Consider the following 22,644-nt stretch of genomic DNA (forward strand, 5'->3'; position numbering starts at 1 on the left):
GCATTTTGTCAGGCTTTAGTTAGAATCAAGCCTGTGTTTAAACCTGTTGCTCCACCATGGAGCTTAAACTTGGTTCTTAAGGTTCTTCAAGGAGTTCTGTTTGAACCTCTTCATTCCATAGATATCAAGCTTTTATCTTGGAAAGTTCTTTTTTTGGTAGCTATTTCCTTGGCTCGTAGAGTCTCTGAGCTATCTGCCTTACAATGTGATTATCTGATTTTTCATACGGATAAGGTAGTCCTGCGTACCAAACCTGGGTTCTTACTTAAGGTGGTATCTAACAAGAATATCAATCAAGAGATTGTTGTTCCATCCTTGTGTTACACAATTTGGACGTGGTCCATGCTTTAACATTTTTACTTACAAGCTACTAAAGATTTTCGTCAAACATCTGCTTTGTTTGTTGTCTACTCTGGACAGAGGAGAGGTCAAAAGGCTTCGCCAACCTCTTTTTCTTTTTGACTAAGAAGCTTAATCCGCTTAGCCTATGAGACTGCTGGACAGCAACCTCCTGAAAGGATTACAGCTCATTCCACTAGAGCTGTGGCTTCCACTTTGGCCTTTAAAAATGAGGCTTCTTTTGATCAGATTTGCTAGGCGACGACTTGGTCTTCGGTTCATATTTTTTCAAAATTTTACAAATTTGATACTTTTTCTTCTTCGGAGGCTATATTTGGGAGAAAGGTTTTACGGGCAGTGGTTCCTTCCATTTAAGTTCCTGCCTTGTCCCTCCCTTCATCCGTGTACTTTAGCTTTGGTATTGGTATCCCACAAGTAATGGATGATCCGTGGACTGGATACACCTTACAAGAGAAAACACAATTTATGCTTACCTGATAAATTTATTTATCTTGTGGTGTATCCAGTCCACGGCCCGCCCTGTCATTTTAAGGCAGGTCATTTTTAAATTTAAACTACAGTAACCACTGCACCCTATGGTTCCTCCTTTCTCGGCTTGTTTTCGGTCGAATGACTGGCTATGACAGTTAGGGGAGGAGCTATATTACAGCTCTGCTGTGGGTGTCCTCTTGCAACTTCCTGTTGGGAATGAGAATATCCCACAAGTAATGGATGATTTGTGGACTGGATACACCACAAGAGAAATAAATTTATCAGGTAAGCATAAATTGTGTTTTTGAGCTCAGAAATGAATCAGTTTTTAAGTCCCGACTCCCAAACCCCAAACTGTTTTAATACAATCTAAGTGAATTGAACTGCTTAGGTAGATATAGCTTTAACCATTTGTTTGCTAGAAAAGGACTTATGAAGCAGTAAAAAAAAAAAAAACAAAACCCAGCAGCTTTGAAGAGCAATGTAAATTGTTTTTGCAGCCATCCGCTGTGATTGGATTGAGGGAGCTGATCTTACTCTGATTGGACAACATCTATTTATGAACATGCAGTTGTTTTTCTGAGACTGTGGACTACAGCTGCAGTTGCATAACTGATACATTAACATAGAATGGATAATAATAGGAGAGTCCAGAAATAGCCTTACTGCATAGGGCAGGTTAAGAATATATCATAATGATGTAAGAAATTAAAAAGCAGAGGAATAAGAGGTTCCTTGTTATGGATGTATTTCAAGAATCCATTAATCTATTTTGGAAAACATGATAGTTATAAATTGTACTAAGAAGAAAAATGAAAAAAATTGAAATAAAAAAAAAGAATAAACAAAATACTGCACAATTAAATTAAGATAAAGCACAGTATTACATTTTTAGATAAGAGCTATTTAGAAGAATGAACCATTTGAAGGACACTCAGTGATCATGTCTAAAAAAACTCCACTGTGTGTTGATTAACTGCCAATCATAATTCAGGGAAACTTACAAAATGCATCATAATAATGTGCAAACATATATACTATTGTGCTTGCTTAAATTTCAAGTACCATTATGTACTGTATCTTTTTTTTTTTTTTGTTAGAAAAGATACTCTACATCATTTTCAGGGAAATATATTTTAAATAAAGATGCATTTAAAACACATAAAGCACCACATTTCTCTTTCATGATTCACATCGAGCTCTGGCTTTCAAACAAAGCAAGAAGAGGGTGCCTCATAGTGTAATATATCCTTTGATGTTGAATATGTGGCAATAGTTAAAGGAGTCTTACCAGAAATTGTGGCACTGTTCTGTGACCAGTGCTAATAGACAGACTAGCGCTTACAGCGGCTAGCACACTGATTCCCTGTGTTCCTCATCAGATGCAGGATCAAACAAATGTGACCACTCAGGTGCTAGGTAATAGACAACACTGGGGCGGCAAACAAGCTTTATTCACAGGCAACGCGTTTCTTGACCAGAAACCGGTCGTTTCATCAGGCAATTTTAAAAGCGCTTGATCCGGTGCCAGGACAAAAATGTGATCTACTTATTCCAATGTTCCTGTGGTCTCCAATACGTTGGACAGACATCAAGACCACTAAGGGACAGGATACATGAACACCTCTGATTCATAGAAAAACTTAACAAAGATAGTCCTTTATATAGACATTTTTCTGAGAAGCACCAAGGTGACATTAATACTGTAAAGTATATAGGGATTCAAAAGGTGCCAAGAAACTGGAGAGGGGGCAACCATGAGAAGAGGTTATTAACGGAGGAATCAAAATGGATTTTCCATCTAGATTGCTTGCACCCAAGAGGCTTAAATAACAAAGAGGACCTGTCTCATCTCCTAAACCTCAACTAAAAAGAGAGTCATGACTAGGAAGGGATCTGTTTTATCTCACTAGCCCCTTATTACAAGTGACTTCTGAATTTGGATCCATATATATATATAAAAAAAAATACTTTCACCTATCTCTTAACATATAAATATAAATAATAATAATTTAATAATGATTAGACCTGCCCGTAAGGACATAGAAACTCTGCCTACCCTGTTCCCTTTATGAGAAGCTGCCTTTTTATGTATTGATATAATCCTTTAGTTATATGATAATCCTAGAGGATATAAACACCAATTAATCTGTGGGAATTACAACAGGATTTATACTTCAATTATATCTATATTTGAACTGCTATTTAATCTTCTATTTAGCTGCTTTATAACAATCCTATTGGTAGTCCATACCTAAGACCTGTGTAGTATAACCAATAGAGACCCTAAAGTTGTAACGAATCTAGAATTACCTCATTTATGAAAGATAGAAGTATCAATTATGAGACTAGTTTTGCTTTGGATCTAACAAACAGTAATAATAATATGCAAGTGACGTCAGAAGATAGTTTTAATCATATATATATACTTTATTTTTATATATATTTTTTATATATATTTTTTATATATATTTTCTTTTCACCAGGTTTGGATATCTAAGTTTAGTTTAGAGGAAATACTTATCCTCTATCCATTATGAGTATTGCAGTCAGAACCATATCAGCTCCCAAACTAATAGAATCAACAAGTAGTCTAGACCATTTGCATATTGTATATAGAACAATATAAGCAATCCCTACGTTAAGCAGATTTCCAAGGGACCTATGGGTCAGTTTCAAATACCGTAGCAATAAAAGAGAGTATATAAACCTTAGATTTGAGTTGTAAATGTGTATCTCAGTTTACTCTATATGTTAAAAGCACAAGATTTGCTTTTTGTTTTTTTTGTTTTTTTGTTTTCTGTCTCTGCTTTTTTGTCTTAAACAGTATGTTAACCTGAAGGAAATCACATAATCATAATAGGTCAGTCAGAAACACGATTTTCATTCCAGTATGTAATTTTAACCTTAAAGGGCCATAATACCCAAATGTTTAAACACTTGAAAGTGATGCAGCATAGCTGTAAAAAGCTGATTAGAAAATATCACCTGAACATCTCTATGTAAAAAAGAAAGATATTTTACCTCAAAAGTTCCTCAGTAGCCACCTCCCATTGTAAAGGATTTCTAAGCAGCATTTTAGTGTGTTTGTCCTGGGACATCTGAAGGGACTAGCATCGTGCACTCTCATATTATTTCACCAATCAGGTAAAGGAAGCTTACTATGAAATCTCATGAGATCACAGTAAGAGTTCATGACCTCAGCACTGCTGATGCTGATTGGCTGCTGTTCATTTCTTCATTTTTTTAAATTTTTTTACCTGCAGCTGGAAGCAGCTGAGTATAACTTTTTACACAGAACTTACTCTGCTGAGCTGAGGAAATTGTGAGGTAAAATATCTTCCTTTTTTACATAGAGATGCTCAGGTGATATTTTCCTGTCAGCTTCTTACAGTTATACTGCATCAGTTTCAAGTGATTTAGCATATGAGTATTATGCCCCTTTAAGTTGTACATTAAACACACTACACTCTGCCTGAAATTGTTAAGCTTTTGTCATATATAAAATATATTATACCCTGTTCGAAATCTCATTTAGCAGCTATGCGCTTCATACATAGAAACTAGAATCCCTCTGTTAAATAATGATCATAGCGAATGATTATTTATGAGGGAAGCAAGGATGTAAGAAATTCGGTTTGTTTGTTTGGTCAAGGCTTTTACGGCTTGTCTATAGTGCTAAGGAAGCACATTAAACACAGACAAGCATTCAGATTGCAGGAATTTAACACACCCCTAAATCAGCCAATAGCACATACATTCTGGCTTGAGCCCTCAAATTAGAACCTATGAGTGCTAGGTATTACAACATGGCCAATAGATACATAAATAATTCGACAAGAATACAATATATGCAGTAGTAAATAATAACCTAATATGCATCATAAAGTTTGATCATTTATTAAGAAAGTATAAATATAGAAGCAGATGTTTTAAATGGATACTTTACAAGTGTTTTAAACGGACATATTTTTTTGACACTTTTTTTTGACATTTCACAAAGTGTTTTAAACGGTCATTTTTTATAAACATATCTACGTAATTGGACTTTTATTTTTGACAATGCTCATATTATTTTAGCTGATTCTGAAAAAACAAGCAAATTGCCTTGCTAACTAAACGCTTTGCTATGTTCTCTCTCTAACCCGGGAGAAAAAGAAAAAAATGTTGTTTTCACATCCTGTTCAACTATACAGGTGTTAATGTCACCTGTTAATCAGCAAGGTATATAACAGTCTAGGTCCTTACCTCAAACCAGTCTTGAGAAAGGTCAGTGGAGACCGAAACCGGTTGACTGGTAAGGAGTATTTTAATTGTGATCACATTAAGAAGCCATCTGCACTATTGTTTGCCTTTCCTTTTTTGGCAGGTGAGGGACAACATTGCAAGTTGGAATTATTTGTTAACTACCGCCCAAGAAGATTTCTACATAATCAGCAGTTGGGATCCATATTGAGATAGACTATAGCAAGATTCTTATTATCCAATTTGAATATTTATTTGGACTTTTAAGCATTTTATGTTATATCATCCGTTTTTTAACCCACTGTTGTTATATGGTCTCTTTTAATTAACATCTCGAGGCTCTTTGAGCAAGTCCCTTATATCTAGCTCAGCAACTCTGAGCCCTTTAGATTTGTATTTTAGGGTATCCATTTAGAGCCTGTGTTCAATTTCAATCCAATCACAAAGTTTTGCCACTATTCAGTGTTTATAATAGATATTTGTTCACATCACATCACAGTTTGCAAGCAGAAACACATTTGAACACACGTTAAAGTTGTGCTGTTGTTTTTATTTGGTTCTATTTATGCTTTATTTATGCATTAGATGATTTGTCAAAAATTCACTTGTATATTGTTTTATTTTGAATTCATTGTTTATTTTGAAAATAAGGTTCACACACCCCTGCAATATTTTTCTCACATTTTATCACTTGTTAGGATTTACACCCTTTTTGGATAAACACATAGGCACAACCTCAGGTCTTATATTTTGAATTCAGGTTCTAGACATTCCTGTAACATTTTTTGTCCACCTGTTAGGATTTACATAATTTTGGATAAACACATAGGCAAAACCCCAATTCGGAGCCACTTACACTTCACACCCACCGGTTTCAAGCAACCTGGAATCTATCCACCTGTGCATTGTAACCCATTGTTTTTATAAATAGAGTGTGCATAAGCGCTCCTAGCATTCACATATTAGAATTTAAGTTTTATGCGACAGACATTATTTGTTAGATTTTTTTTTTTGTTGTTGTTATTAATTGTTCTACAAGCATTTTTAAATTGTTCCAAGTGTTTCAATATATATTTTAAAGTGTAACATGGATCCATGACTAATTGTTGTATAATTTTAAATGTACCAACTTTTTTATCTTATGTATTAAATCATATTATTTCAACCTATTGCTACCTTTGGTATTTAACTATCTGCCCATAGACCCTGCCTACGTTGTTTGACGCTCTGATATCCAATCTTAAAATTGAATCCACCCTTGGCAACTAGGTGCCAATTTATTAGAGCTGGAGGTATGTTGCGTTATATAGTTGGCGCTTAGTTATCACCTTTCCACATAGTTATAAATTGTACTAAGAAGAAAAATGAAAAAAATTGAAATAAAAAAAAAAGAATAAACAAAATACTGCACAATTAAATTAAGATAAAGCACAGTATTACATTTTTAGATAAGAGCTATTTAGAAGAATGAACCATTTGAAGGACACTCAGTGATCATGTCTAAAAAAACTCCACTGTGTGTTGATTAACTGCCAATCATATTTCAGGGAAACTTACAAAATGCATCATACTAATGTGCAAACATATATACTATTGTGCTTGCTTAAATTTCAAGTACCATTATGTACTGTATCTTTTTTTTTTTGTTAGAAAAGATACTCTACATCATTTTCAGGGAAATATATTTTAAATAAAGATGCATTTAAAGCACATAAAGCCCCACATTTCTCTTTCGTGATTCACATCGAGCTCTGGCTTTCAAACAAAGCAAGAAGAGGGCGCCTCATAGTGTAATATATCCTTTGATGTTGAATATGTGGCAATAGTTAAAGGAGGCTTACCATAAATTGTGGCACTGTTTTGTGACCAGTGCTAATAGACAGACTAGCGCTTACGCTTTATTCACAAGCAATGCGTTTCTTGACCAGAAACCGGTCGTTTCATCAGGCAATTTTAAAAGAGCTTTTAAAATTGCCTGATGAAACGACCGGTTTCTGGTCGAGAAACGCGTTGCCTGTGAATAACGTGTTGACTTTTTTAACCGATAACGGAGTTGTCAGCTTGTTTGCCGCCCCAGTGTTGTCTATTACCTAGCACCTAAGTGGTCACATTTGTTTGATACTGCATCTGACAAGGAACACGGGGAATCAGTGTGCTAGCCGCTGTAAGCACTAGTCTGTCTATTAGCACTGGTCACAGAACAGTGTCACAATTTCTGGTAAGCCTCCTTTAACTATTACCACATATACAACATCAAAGGATATATTACACTATGAGGCGCCCTCTTCTTGCTTTGTTTTCATAGAATTACTTATCACCGGGTCAAGAGGAGCTGCCTGAACATATTGTGCATATTGCCCACAGAGGATTATTTTGGCTGTCTACAAAAGACTTTTCTAGCCACATTAGGAAATAAGCAAGTTTTAATTCACAAACTTTTTGTATCTGTTTTTGTCTTTAGCTTTTATTATATTTTGATTGGGTTAACAACTATTGTATCAATAATCTTTCCAGTGTTTTATTTTTGCCGTATTTCCTTTTTGGGAGAGCGCTCCTCTTTGAATCCCCCTCTGGGATTTATATTACTTTCTCTGGCTTTCAAACCTGTCCTTGTGCATCCTCAATACGCCAGATTTTCATGATTACCTTGGGTGAGAACAGGTAAAATAACCATGTTTATTAATCAGCAGACTATTTCACTTGAGCTCCAGTTCAGATATCCTCAAAATGTGGCCTGTTAGGGAGGCATGAGAACAGGTTTAAAAACCAGTGAGATAAAGCATACAACTTAAAAAAAGTTTCCAATTTACTTCTGATATCACACTAACTTTGTTTTCATGGTGTTCTGTGTTGGTGAGCATACCTTGGTAGGTGGTGTGCATATGTCTATAAGTACTATATGGTTGTTAACAATATTATACACTTTTGAGCACTAGATGGTAACATTCTATGGAGAGTTTTTATATTACCACCAGTTTCCCAAACTTTACCAACTCAATGGAAACTAGGTCTTAGGCCCCAATTCTAAAAAGATCGCTGGGTTGGTGAGATTCTATAAGAATGTATGCCAACCCTTCTATCTACCCGGTAGAATAATATAAAGCCACCACCATGAAAACAGGATGTCTCGCTAAGGGGCATATGCAGAGGCGTAACTAGAAACCACAGGGCCCAGGTGCAAGAATCAGTGCAGGCAGTGGCAGGTCAATGTTTTTTTTTTTGGTTTTGAAGCTGGGCCCCCACCCTCAGGGGCCCAGTCACAGTTGCGACATCTGCACCCCCTATAGTTTCGCCCCTGTATGCTGTATTTTCGTATGGGACGTAGATGCATAGATTACAAAAGTGCACAATAAAATTTGTCATGTTAAAATCTTACAAAACGAATGATTGAACTATTCACACAAAAATATGCAGGAAAAATTGTATTGTTAAAGTGCATCAAAATTCGTAATGAAGAAAATCGTATTTTATAAAAAACGTATAATTTGTAGGGAAATTACACAGGAATAAATAGTATGTGCAAAATAAAAAAGCAATAAATTCATACTTAAAATTATAAAATAATTTACTATGTACATTTTTTATGTTACCACCTGTTTTCACACCTTACTAGGCCCTATCTTCCACTAGTTTCTACATTTTATCAGCTCAATGGAGATCTTAGGCGGCAAAGTTTGGAAACTGGGGGTGACATAAAAAATCTCCATAGACTTTAATGGAGATACATTTTTAACACCAGTTTTCAAATGCAAACTAGGCCAAAGTCTATAGAGATTCATTATGTTACCACCAGCTTCCAGACTTTACCAACTAGGCCTAGTTTCCATCGAGGTGGTAAAGTTTGGAAATTGATGGTAACATAAAAATTCTCCATAGAGTTTAATGTTTTTACCAACATTTTACAAATGTTACCACCTCAATGGAAACTAGGCCTAGGCCCTAGTTTCCCTTGATGTTGTAAACTGTGTAAACTGGTAGTTACATAAACCATATGCATATACTTTCATGGAGATATTTGTTGATACTACGGTACATATTTATCAAGCTCCGAATGGAGCTTGATGCCCTGTGTTTCTGGCAAGCCTGCAGGCTCGCCAGAAACAGCAGTTATGAAGCAGTGTTCACAAAGACCGCTGCTCCATAACCTGTCCGCAGGTGGACAGACATCGCTGGAAATCAACCCAATTGAGTACGATCGGGTTGATTGAAACCCCCCTGCTGGCAGCCTATTGGCCGCGAGTCTGCAGGGGGCGGCGTTGTACCAGCAGCTCTTGTGAGCTGCTGGTGTAATGCTGAATACGGCGAGTGTATTGCTCGCTGTATTCAGCGAGGTCTGTTGGACCTGATCCGACAGACCTTGATAAATAGAGGCCTACCAGTTTACACAGGCCTAGGGCTCATTTCCATTGAGGTGGTAAAGTTTGGAAAATGGTGGTAACATAAAAATTCTCCATAGACTTGAGATAAATGTCTTTACCACTAGTTTCATAAATGTACCACCTCAATGGAAACTAGGCCCCATTGTCTAATAACAATTGAAACTAGGACATATTAAACCTATTAAGCTTAAAATGTATCCTTTGCTGATGGTAAATCCTAGTGTCTCAAAAACGCTAGGATTTACCATAAATAGAAATAAAAGCCACCATCATTCATTAGTTAAAAAAAAAAGACTGATGAAAAGGTGCCTTTATTTCATCACAGCTTCACTTCTTAGCTAAGCGGCTCTGGCACGCCCATGATGGTACTGCTGATTTTTTTCAATGAGGTGATGTTTCCACCTCTTAGCCAATAGCCATGTGGGCTGATCGGCATTATGCTGTAGGCATGTGTGGCTATTGGCTAAGAGGTGGAAACATCACCTAATTGAGAGGCCTAGTTTCCATTGAGGTGGTAAAGTTTGGAAACTGGTGGTAACATAAAATATCTCCATAGACATTAATGGAGATAAAGGTTTTTAGCACCAGTTTCCAAACTTTGCCACCTCAATGGAAACAAGCCCAGAGTTGCTAGGCTTACCAGTGAAGCCGCAGCAAAATAAAGGCACCTTTTCCTATGTTTTTTTAAACGGATGAATGGAGGTGCCCTTTATTTTTAGTGATGGTAAATCCTTGTGTTTTTTAAATAATCCGATTTATCATCACTTTAAAGGGACATGAAACACAATTTTCTTTTCTTTCATGATTTAAATAGAGCATATAATTTTAAACAACTTTACAATGTATTTCTATTTTCATTTTTCCTTTATTCTCTTGGTAGTTATTGAAATTGAAGAAGCAGCACCTCACTACTGGGAGCTAGCTGAGCACATCAGGTAAGCCAAAAAGGAGGTATATTTGTGCAGCCACCAATCAGCATCTAGCTCCCAGCTCATGAGCCTACCTAGGTATCATTTTCAACAAAGGACACCAAGAGAACAAAGCTAATAAGATAATGGAAGTAAATTGGAAAATTGTTTAAAATTATATGCTATATTATTATCATTTATTTGTATAGTGCTGCCAAATTCCGTAGCTCTATCTGAATCATAAAAGAACATTTTTAGGTTTCATGTCCCTTTAAGTACTAGACTGTCTAATGTTTTAAGACAATGTTTCCCGCATTTAAAAATAAACTTGTTTTTTTCACACAAAAAAATATTTGTATATATTTGCACATGAACAAAAACAGCTTTTGTCTCACTAATTAAGTTATTGGACTCTAATTCAATGAATCACAAGCTCCACCACACTAGTTATTGAGTTCTATTCAGAGCATATTGAATTACTTCCCGATTGGAGTAAACATGTTCTTTAAAGAATTCAATAGGTTCACTGTGCAGACTGTTGCTCAAATTGTTAGAGGAAGTTAATACAACTTTAAGATGTTTCACTTATACGATGCTTAAAGTGATGGTAAACTTTTCCCTTTTTAAAAACCGATCCGGAATGTTAGTGATATTTTAGATGGATTTTTATTCATCAGTTGTAATGAATATGCGCTATAACTTTTTAATGTACATATGACATTAAAATTTCCCACACTCAGCCGCACCCACATCAAAGTCAATATTTCTGGGAGCTAACAGTTTGAATCTTTGTCCAATCAGCGCTCTCCCCATATGGCACTTTTGTTGTAGCTAGAGGGCTGATTGGAGAGCAATTCACAGAAAATTTTACTTTTGAAATGGGCGGAGCGTGGGGAATTTTAATTTCATATCTATATTAAATAGTATATTCATTAAAACTGATGAATGAAAATCTAAATATCACTAACATTCCAACTCTGTTTTTATAAAGGGGGCCATTTACCATCACTTTAAAGGCAGACTTTTAAAACTTGTGTGCAATAATAGTCGAGATTTTAGGTGCTTGTTACTTTGTTTTTCAGGTGTTACTTTGAATTGGATGGCTGGATCTGCTGAACATTTAAAACAAATTTGTTGAGTATTTTTGGACTTAATAAACTTTAAAAAATTGTCCTTTTCAACATAAAGAGATAGGAAATTATTAGCCTATGTTACAGTTAAATTCTTGACATTATATTAGTATGTAGATAGATTTTATTTTGGTGACCAAAATGAGCATTGGTTGTTGACATATAAAGGTATAACGTATTTATGTTTTGTTATATCTCAAGTGTGCCAAAAAATAGAAAATAAGAAGAAATAAATAAATAAGGAGCTATTCAGCAGAGAATAGAAGGTAGAGAACCCAGTATTAGACTGGATAGTCTAGTATTTTAGGAGGCTGTCAAATAAAATCTATACAAAAATCCTGGACATACTGTACATGTACAGCTCTGTTATTATCAGTATGGCATGGTCTGTCTGTCTATCTATATACAGTATGTAAATGTTATTAAGGATAATTTAACATTTTTGTAGTGATAGAATCACCAAATAAGAAGGGGTTATTGTTTATATCTATAGGGCCTTTGACCAAATAATAGCTTTAAATGTATTACAGTTTTCTAATCAGAAAGGTGTCTCTGTAAAACTTCTTTTCTTTTATCTGTCTCTTGCAATATAACTGTTTCCTCTACAGATTACACACTCTCCCTTATCATTTTTTCAGATTTGTGCTTTAGCAGAATATCACCAAAAGCTGTTGAATTTTTCAAGCTGAATGTCTAACGAAACATATTCATATACCAAAAACAATTTTCTACATGATTTAAAGCTATCACTTTAGATGAAGCTAAGCCAAGCTGTTTATTTTAGCTGTTGGGATCCGGGTGGCAAACTACTCTGTTGAAAGTGTCTTAAAATAAATAAAAAAAATTAAATTAAAATGAGAAAAAGGGAACAACAGACAGTCACTAAAATGAGGGGGCATAACAGGCTAACAGAGCAGAACAAAAGGATTAGATGACGTGGAAATAATTTCTTAGTCTGTTGAGCAGTGATTTATCTAACCCCGGGTACATAATTTAGTTTTTGACTGGTTTTGTCTCATTGCAAAGGAACAAAAAGAGAAAGTTTACCCAACACAACTGAGAATGTGTATTTTTCCAACAATAAATTGTAAAAGTAAATAATAATATTAGTATATATAAATAGAAAGAAAACATCATACACTGGGCTAGAGCAGGGGTCACCAACCTTTTGGACCTCAGAGACCACTAAAGTCACAATTTTGAATCCCGTGGACCACTAACATGATTTTTGTTTAAAGGTACAAACCTCTTTAATGTATGTATGTATGTGTATATATATATATATATATATATATATATATATATATGCAGATAGAGAGCACTCTCACTTTCAAAATCCTAATGCCAGGGTGCCAGCAGGTAAATATACACGATGGAGGAAGGCACTCACTGGTCTTTTCATCAAAAAAACTTTATTAAGCGTGACGTCTGAGGAAGGGGAGTGTGTCCCCGAAACGTCACGCTTAATAAAGTTTTTTTGATGAAAAGACCAGTGAGTGCCTTCCTCCATCGTGTATATATATATATATATATATATATATATATATATATATATATATACACATACACACATACTGTACATAACTAGTTTACATTATGTATATGTTTACACATTTTTAAGAATAATTTTTTGGAATTAACTAGCAATGACAGAACTGAGAGAATACTTCCAAATGACTGATGAAGGGTGAGTGTCAACTTTTGAGCTGGATACAGAGAGGCAGAAAGTTGATGTGAGCTAACCACGACTGAGGTTACTGGCAATTACTATAATACTGGTGGGATATCGCTGATCTGCTGGATGGCAATTACTGGAATTCAGATGGAATAGCTTTGTTCACAGGAAAAATATTAGAATGAAAAATAATTAATATTTATTAAAAAATAAAAGAAGATGGAGGGGAGGAAGACAAACAGTGATGTAAGTCCATCTGACGGAATTAGGAAAACTATTACAGAGACAGGTAAAGGGAAGAAAATCAATTAAATATGAGATAATTTTTTTTTTAAGATTTTCTTTTTTTATATACTTTAATTCCATTATTTCAAGCCTCTGCTGGCTGTAGAATGGAAGCATCTTCCTCTGAGCAGTGCGTCGGGCGGGAGGAGTTAAAAATTAAATCTAGCAATGCAAGTTGCACAGTACTACGCAACGTGTGTAGGGAGATTGCAATTGAACTCCTCTGTTGGTTTTCACTAATGTCCAGCCAGGCACTGTAGGGAGTTGCAGCGCGACATGGGTGACACCATCAGAGGAGATTAATTCCTGCTTGATGGTGTCAAGGACCACCAACATCTTCTCATGGACCTCTCTCTCTTTCTTTATTTAGTTTAAATTTATAACAACTCTCTCTCATTTTGATATGTGTCTTAAAATTACTTGAATGTGTTGTATTCTATTTTTTTAAATTGTTTAGTGGTATACCAAATTATACTTCTTGATTTCAAAAGCCTTCTATTTCTGGTGAAGACACTCCAGTTAGTTTATATTTATAACAACTAAAGATGTCTAAATTAATTTTAAATAATAATTTCAACCACTATAGCTTATAATTTGATAGTCTTATCAAACACACCACTAGTTCACCTTAATGCAGTAGAGAATTATTTTATTCAGCAGCAATAAATAATAACACTTTTCACAGTGAAAATCATTCCTAAGAAATATATAGAAACACCTTTTAGATGCAAATAAATGCGCATAATAATATACTGGCCAGTATTTGTGGTTGTACTTCCTAATAAGTCCCTTTAAAGGAATATAGCAGAGTTTTCCAAATGTATATTTTAAACTATGAAGCTGCTGAATAAAATAATTCTCTACTGCATTAAGGTGAACTAGCATTGTGTTTAATAAGACCCTCAAATTATAAGCTATAGTGGTTGAAATGAGTATTTACAATTAATTTAGACACCAACAATTAGTGTGTTAAGTTACTGTCTAAGAGTGGCACCGTATATACAGTTCTTTTCTTTACATCTTTAGTTGTTATATACATACATATCCATCTTTAGACATGTGTATATATATATATATATATATATATATATATATATATAGCAATATCAGTTCAACCTCAGAAGGCAGATAAAACGCTTCACTCTCCGGTCTTGTCAAAATCCTTTATTAGGTATCCAGCATCAATTAACAAATCCCCCAAATGTTTCGATACCGGTTGGTATCTTTGTCAATGGGCAATCAGAACATATTTATCCCAAAAGAAGGTTCCTATAACTAACCAAAAACCACTCACCTATATACACCTGTAAGGCGTCCCTGTCACTTCCGGTGTATCGGAAGCCGCCCACCACGCGCATGCGTCCAGTCGCTCACTAGCCGCATGGCTAATTAGCATATTCAATAGCGTAATGACGTTTGCGCTTCAACCGCGCATAGTTACTCCTGCTACTGCGCATGTCTTTGTGGCCGGAGTTCCGATAACACCGGACTAACTATTACAAGTATAATTAATGTGATCACCAAAGTGCAAAGAAGAAAACTACCTAAACCATATTAAAAGCTATATTAAAATATCACAATTAGGGGGCGGAGCTAACTGCCGAGCAGGGAAGACGCATCTCTTAGGAGCTCTGCTGGTATCTATGAAAAATACAAGATTATTTAACTCCATTTGCTTAATTTTTGCCCTTGTGGGATCCCAGTACACACCTAGACACCGCTAAAAGGTGATTATAAATACTTGGACCTTTTTTTTTCAAAAAAAAAAAAAAAAAGTCAAGCTCCGCGGGTAGCGGAAACCAACAGAGGCCTGGACTTCTACACCAGTTGCCGGAGGGTCGGGGCTCCGCTCCGGCGACTGAAGGGATAAGCCGAGAGACTCACCTAAGAACTAATTGGTTTTTTATAGCCCGCCAACTATCAGGCAAAAGAAGCAGGGCTGGAGCCACGCGCGGACACCGCGCAAATCACCTTACAGTTTACATCCAGCATTACGGCTACATCTGACCGGCTTGGCAAACAGTCCGGAGGGTCGGGGATCCGCTCCAGACGAAGATCTTACCAGGTGGTGGACGGAAAGAGTTACCGGATCTACTGCATCACGCTGTGACCCAGAGTCACAAACCGGTTGGCAGCTAGTTGAGCCTGGAGGCTGAACGGACACCCGGGTTTTCCTTTAGGGTGACGGAGCAAAGAGAAATAGCCACGACCAGATCTGAAGGCCCCCGGGGTAAGCTGGCCACAGGCCTTTTGATCTATACACTGCCTATACACCTGAACTATAAAGGGCGCGAAAGAGCGCCATTTTTCTTGCTGGCCTGTTGAACTGTCCCCGCTACGGCCCACGTGGGATCAATTGCAGCCTGATAGACACTGGCAATAAAAGTATTTACTAATACCCTTATAATTTGCTCAGAGGTATACTTAGACCGTGCTACTTCAGTGGTCTACTCCTTGCCAGCCCGCCCTTGCAGAGGCCTAGAACGCTATTAAGCCCAACTACTAATAGAAGTCACAAATAGAGCGGCCCTGTAAGCTTGGCCTCAGTACACATATTATTGCGGCTAGGGGTCTCTGAGGACTTTGATGCACATTCATAGGAGGCATATCTAGGAAAAATTTCATGCTCTGGTAAACCTCCTCAATTACGTTAAAAAAGCAGGAGGCAACAGAAAGAAGCAAACAAGCAAATAAAGCAAAGAGAGAAAAACATCAGCACTACATTTTTGCTAACCCATCAAGCTATATTTGAACTGCAGCACGTTCTTAAGCAGATCAGGTACCCTCTGAGGCTGTCCCTGGGGCATAGGGTGAAGGAAACTCATACATTACAATATTAAAGGCTGCTGCACCAATCCAGGTGTCATTGTAATCACTGCATAATACAAAGTGCAGTGCTTTTGCTTAACCTGCAGTTTCCCTCTGGAGGCTGTTTGCAACAAGAGGCAACATCTGATAGCAGAAAGCCCTAACACTATAACTTGCCCCACATATTTGGAGATCCTGGTGTCTCCCAGACCCCATACATTGTCACACTCTGGGTCTCGAGGAGCTCAGCAATCTCTGCAGGTCATATTGACACCTTGGCCTGCTACTAACTTTTGCTACCAAACAGCTACATCAGCCCAAAACCTTGTGCTGACTATTCTGGCTATACTCTGTCAGTGGGCCTCACTGTATTGTGATTCCAGTGCTGCTGCGTCAGCTTATGTGCCTTTGAGCCCTGACTCAAAGTGGAGTGTTGTGTACCAATTTTGCTTGTTTAACAATCTTTCTTCCTTACAGGCCTGCTGCTAATGTATTAGCTCTTGGTCTATCAGACTAAGATTTCAGTGTTATATCATTATTGTGCCTGTCTAACCGCTTATTTTGTCTGCAGGTTGTCTTTTTATAACAATGATTTTTGCAGTTAGTAAGGGTCTGTATATGTTTAAACTACAAGCACAACTACGCTACCCATTTTTCTAGAGATTTCATTAAGGCACACACTCCTAGATAAGCTGCCATCCAGCAGATACTGCAAAAAGCCACACCGCTCAAGACTGGTGCACTAGATCCAGTTTAAAGCATCTTAGTATCACTAAAGCATCATAAAGGTGAAATCCCCTGGATAAGCAGCTATTCAGCAGATACTATAGCATAGAGCCCAATTCCCTAGATACTCTCTGACACTCTCTCCATCCATTTCCTGCTGTACTAGGAGACAGCAGGTCATACCCTCAATTCCTTTTCCCGTCCTGGCCAAGTGAAGGCAATCTCCCTGGAGGGAGTGTCTACAGAGCTCTTCACTCCACCCACCTTTGAAAAGGGCTGACTTTGTTCTGAATATACCGTGGATTATCCAGCAAAACCTTCCTATGGCTAGCAGAGCACTGATAGCTATGGCTACCTAAACCAAGATTGACGTCAGGGGGACTTAAGCTCCACCCTAATCACCATTGTTTTACTTAAATATATCATATCCTGCAGACCTAGTGTCTTAAGAACTGGCTTTGGCAGAAGACACAATCCTGAAACCATGTCCCAAAACTCCAAAAGGAAAACTAAACCGTCTCACACCTCTGGAAAAACTGTCGCAGATCACTTTAAAAACCACCACGCTGGGAAAACTCAAATGTACAGAGACTCCACTCCCGCTTTGGAAGGCAGTGAATCTGAAGGCAGTATAGACTCTCAACCTCCTATGTCAGATACTTTATCTGCAAACATTGTAGATGTCCTAACCAGACGAATGAATCTCCTTCAAGAGACACTGACAAAGGAAATTAAGGGATCCACAGCTGAGCTCCGAAGAGAGATTGGAGCTTTAGGAGAACGTACCGAAACTCTGGAGCGTAAACAAGAAGATCTTGCTGTGGACCATGCTCACCTACAAGCCTATTCCCAAAATCTTGCAATTCAAATATCGGACCTAGAATTGAAGCTAGCTGATATGGAAGACCGCTCCCGCCGGAATAATCTGAGATTCCGCGGAATCCCTGAAGAGGTTGGCCCCCAAGAACTGGAGTCATATGTCTTGGAGTTCTGTAATATCTTCTTCACCACTCCAGAGAAGCCTGCCCTCCTACTGGACAGAGTCCACAGAGTAGCACGACCTAGAACTGTCTCTCAAGAAAAACCTAGAGATGTTCTAGCTAGGATCCATTTTTTTACCCACAAGGAGAAGATAATGAGAGAACTGGCCAATAAACCGCAACTCCCTGAGAAGTTCCAACAAATAGCGGTGTTCCCGGACATTTCCAGCTATACTTTACAAAAGAGAAGGTCCTTTAGGACCATTACCCAAATTCTGAGAACAGAGAATATTAGATACAGATGGGGATACCCGACAAGGCTTATAGTTAGTAAAGATGGTGAGACACACACAATCTTCACCCCTAAAGAAGGCTTTGACCTGCTCCAAGACTGGGGCTTAGCATCCACCAAACCCCGAAAGGACATTGGTTCACTGCCCCCTAAAGATAGATCAGCTATTATGGACATGGTCCAACCTTCATTAAGATCTACTGCAAAGGACACTCCTAATGTCACTGACATCCGGGCAGGTGCCCCAGACTTCACCCCTAGGTTACAAAAGCCCACCAAGTGATACAATAAAGAGCTCTAGTGATAGGCTAGTGCACACGAATATATTATTAGCTATATTTATCGTTAGATAGGAATAACTTGAAGGAAAAAGGATTGTTACATAGCTCACTGAATGGTAAATAACTAGTCCTGACCTTCAGCTGGTAACTATGTAAATATTGTTCAATGTTGCTCCCAGGTATAGGTTGCCTAACACTTGAGGGACATGTGGAGACCCGTGACCTCCCGCAGGATAAAGGACGCTTGTCCAACAACACCTGCTCTACTATCTTACCCTATTTGCTCCGGCGGGACTTCGGGGGTCTTCCCATCTCCTCTCTCTCCAGCACCACAGATGACTTAATCTCTCTCAGACACCTAAATGTTATAGATCGAGACTATGTGGTGAGTTAATGGTGTCTGCAACAGGTTTTACGTTACTAACTCTACATGGTGGTATTTCTGCTGATCTGCAGCCAGTACGCATATACATAATGATAGGTTATTCTAGGCGTTAGTTATACTCTAAAAGGTAGATACTGGTATATGTATCATCAAAGGATAACTGAATAGATCTGGCCCATCATGGGCATATATGTAAATATTTCTAAATGTAATTTCCGGATATCAGCTGCCTAATGTGCAAAAAACATGGGGAGACCTGTGACTTCCCATAAGCGAACGGGTGCTTACCCAGCAGTTCCTGCGTTACTAAATTTCTTGGCCATTTGGTCATGCTGGGACTCATGAGCTCTCCCCATGTAGTTTGTTTTCAGTTCCACAGGTTATTTACTCACTCTCAGACACCTATAAGCTTCGGACCTAAGTTATATGACGATATTATAGTATTTACAATGTTATTGGTATCACTAGTTTAACGTGCTACTATGCTTGCAGTGCTGTGATGTTTTTATTTAGTTTAATGAACAACCTTTGGTGTATTCCTTATATTCACAATCCCCCAATGACAGTCAATCTCTACATACAAGTTTAATACTTGTACTACCCCCCCCCCATATACGCAAATTTTATTTGTGTTATCCCCTTATACCGGGACTGGAGAAGTCAGTTTGGTATTCAGCCACACTTCTCCTTTTGGTGATCCAGCGGTTCACCATATTGAATAATATTGTTAAAACCTCATACTACCAATTTAGATTCGACTGATCCAAAGCCCTGGACACTTACTATATTAATTGAATTAACTTGGTGCCCCTCGTTGTACACTGTTCGTTATATCTCTTTTTTTTATCACTCTCTAGGTGAAACTAAGCTCCCTAGGGGAAATAATCCTCGTGATAAAGGAAACGATAAACCAGTTTTGAGCCCGGCAAGGGCCACAATCAGGTGCGCAGGTCCAGGCGGGGTAAGTCTATCATCAAAACCCTCCCCTCTACCCTCCCTCTCCCTACCTACCTCTCCCTCCCTCCCCCAAGTTCAAGATGGCGTCAACCCCTAATCATATATCCTTTGCAACATTAAATGCCAAAGGATTAAACTCACAAGATAAGAGAAGCATGCTTACCAACACCATGAAATCTCTGAAAGTACAAGTCATGTTTTTACAAGAGACACACTGGATAAAGTCAAACCAGACTCCATACAGGACCCCAGAGTATCCTGTGGTGGTTCTGGCTTCTCACACTGAGAAATCTAGAGGAGTTGCGATAGCTATACACAAATCTATACATTTTGACCACATTCACGCAGAGAGAGATAGCCAGGGACGATTCCTACTGCTCAATTGTAAATTGAACGGTGTACTGTTCACTCTGGTCAACATCTACGCCCCGAATCAAATGCAAACTAAGTTCCTGAAAGATGCCTTGTCTAAAATTGAGAAACACAAAGCTGGGACTATTATACTAGGGGGGGACTTTAATATGATATGGGACCCCCTACTAGATAAGAAAGTTCAAAGCGGGAAAACAATAGACACGTACTCTGTGACTACTGCTAACAAATTTCGACAACACATTATCCAACATAATCTATATGATATTTGGAGGGCACTACACCACAATGATAGGGACTACACATACTTTTCTAGACCACATAATTCGTACTCGAGGCTCGACCATTTCTTCACTGACTCATGGACGCTTAATAGAGTCCTAACGTCACACATTAAGGTCTGCTCATGGTCAGATCATGATATTTTGTCATTTACGCTCTCTACTGACTTAGCCACAGAGACTGGACCTAGCTGGAAACTCCCAAAACAAATGCTTCAAGATAAAACGTTTAGAATGTCCCTCCAAGCCTCTATTGTTGAGTTTCTAAGAATAAATGAAACCCCGGATATGTCCTTCCAAACTATTTGGGCTGCTCTGAAAGCGTACATCAGAGGGATCTGCATTCGACGGCAGGCGATGCTACAACGTCAAGCAGGTCTGCCCGTCGGCCTCCTCATGGCTAAACTTTGCGCTGTAGAGCAGGAGAATAAAATCTCCCCAACTACAAGCCTAGCTGATAAAATTAAGGAATTGCGAACGCAATTGGCAGATAGAGACTTGCAAAGAGTTAAAGAATCTTATGCTAGATTCAAGAAGCTGATGTATTGCCAAGGTAATAAGGCCTCAACCCTCCTTGCTCATAAATTAAGATGCAGGACAGCGGCGGGTAGGATCTTATCACTCCAGAGAGGTGACAGCTCGGTCTACTCACCTAAGGACATTGGGGAGACGTTTGCGGAATATTACTCTAACCTGTATCACCTCAAGCCCTCGATGACTGCTAAAGAGTCCTCCTCGTGTGAAATGGTACATTTCTTACGGATGCTGGGCCTACCATCCCTCGCAGATGAGGATGGAGAGGCACTTAAAGCCCCATTTTCCCTAAATGAGCTTAGTTTAGCCATTAAACACTCCCAAAATAACAAGGCTCCAGGTCCTGATGGGTACCCAACAGCCTTCTATAAACTGTTTAAACCGGAACTCCAGGGGATCCTCCTCAAGGTCTTTTCGGAGGCCCGAGAGGCAGGCTCATTCCATAAAGAATTCCTGCAAGCAGTAATTTTGCCCATACCGAAATCAAATAAAGACCCCTCACAATGTACGAGCTACAGACCAATATCCTTGATTAATGGTGATGTAAAGCTATATGCAAAGCTATGGGCTAACCGCCTCAATAGCCTGCTCCCAAAGGTGATTCATACAGACCAAGTTGGTTTCACGTTCGGCAGAGAAGGCCCAGACAATTCTCGGAAAACGCTGAACATACTCACAGAAGCCTCCCGACTGAGGACACCCATGCTGGCCCTGTCGCTAGACGCAGAAAAAGCGTTTGACAGGGTCAGATGGGAATACCTATGGCATACGCTTGCTCAATTTGGCATGCCAGAGATCGTGATTAAAGCAATTCGAGCCCTGTATTCTTGTCCCTCAGCAGTAGTTAAAGGTATGGGGTTTGCCTCCCCGGAAATATGTATCACCAACGGCACCAGACAAGGATGCCCCCTGTCTCCTCTAATTTTTTCCATGGCCATTGAACCTTTAGCTCAGGCTATTAGACAATCACCTGCAGTAAGAGGGGTCCAGCTCGGAGGCACTACTGCGAAGATCGCACTATACGCGGACGATGTCACGCTCTTCTTAACAAACCCAATAGGCTCCCTGCCAGTACTCTTTGATATTATCTCTGAGTTCGGAGCCCACAGCTACTACAAAGTTAACGTCACCAAAACAGAGGCGTTACCGGTAAGCATGCCAGCGTTTGAATTGGAAATTTTACAAACACTGTACTCATTTCCAATGGTCACGAACCTCCATTCGGCACTTAGGGGTACAGCTAGGTCCGGACCCGAAATTGGTTATTTCTATTAACTACACAACCCTCATTAAAGAGGTCACTGAGCTCACATCTTCGTGGAGCCTTAAAGAAATTTCGTGGCTGGGCCGCATTGCATCCTTCAAAATGACGATCTTACCAAAAATTCTGTACTATTTCCGCTGTATCCCTCTCAATGTACCTACTGCTTTTATAGACAAGCTCCAATCTCTTGGGCAACACTATATCTGGAATAAGTCCAGGCCCCGGATAGCGGCAAAGATTCTCCAAAAGAGATATGAATATGGAGGAGTTGCAATGCCTAACGTGCGTGGATATTACGAGGCAGCCAGGCT

Source organism: Bombina bombina, chromosome 3 (genome assembly GCF_027579735.1).
Source record: "Bombina bombina isolate aBomBom1 chromosome 3, aBomBom1.pri, whole genome shotgun sequence".
Classification (NCBI taxonomy): Eukaryota; Metazoa; Chordata; class Amphibia; order Anura; family Bombinatoridae; genus Bombina; species Bombina bombina.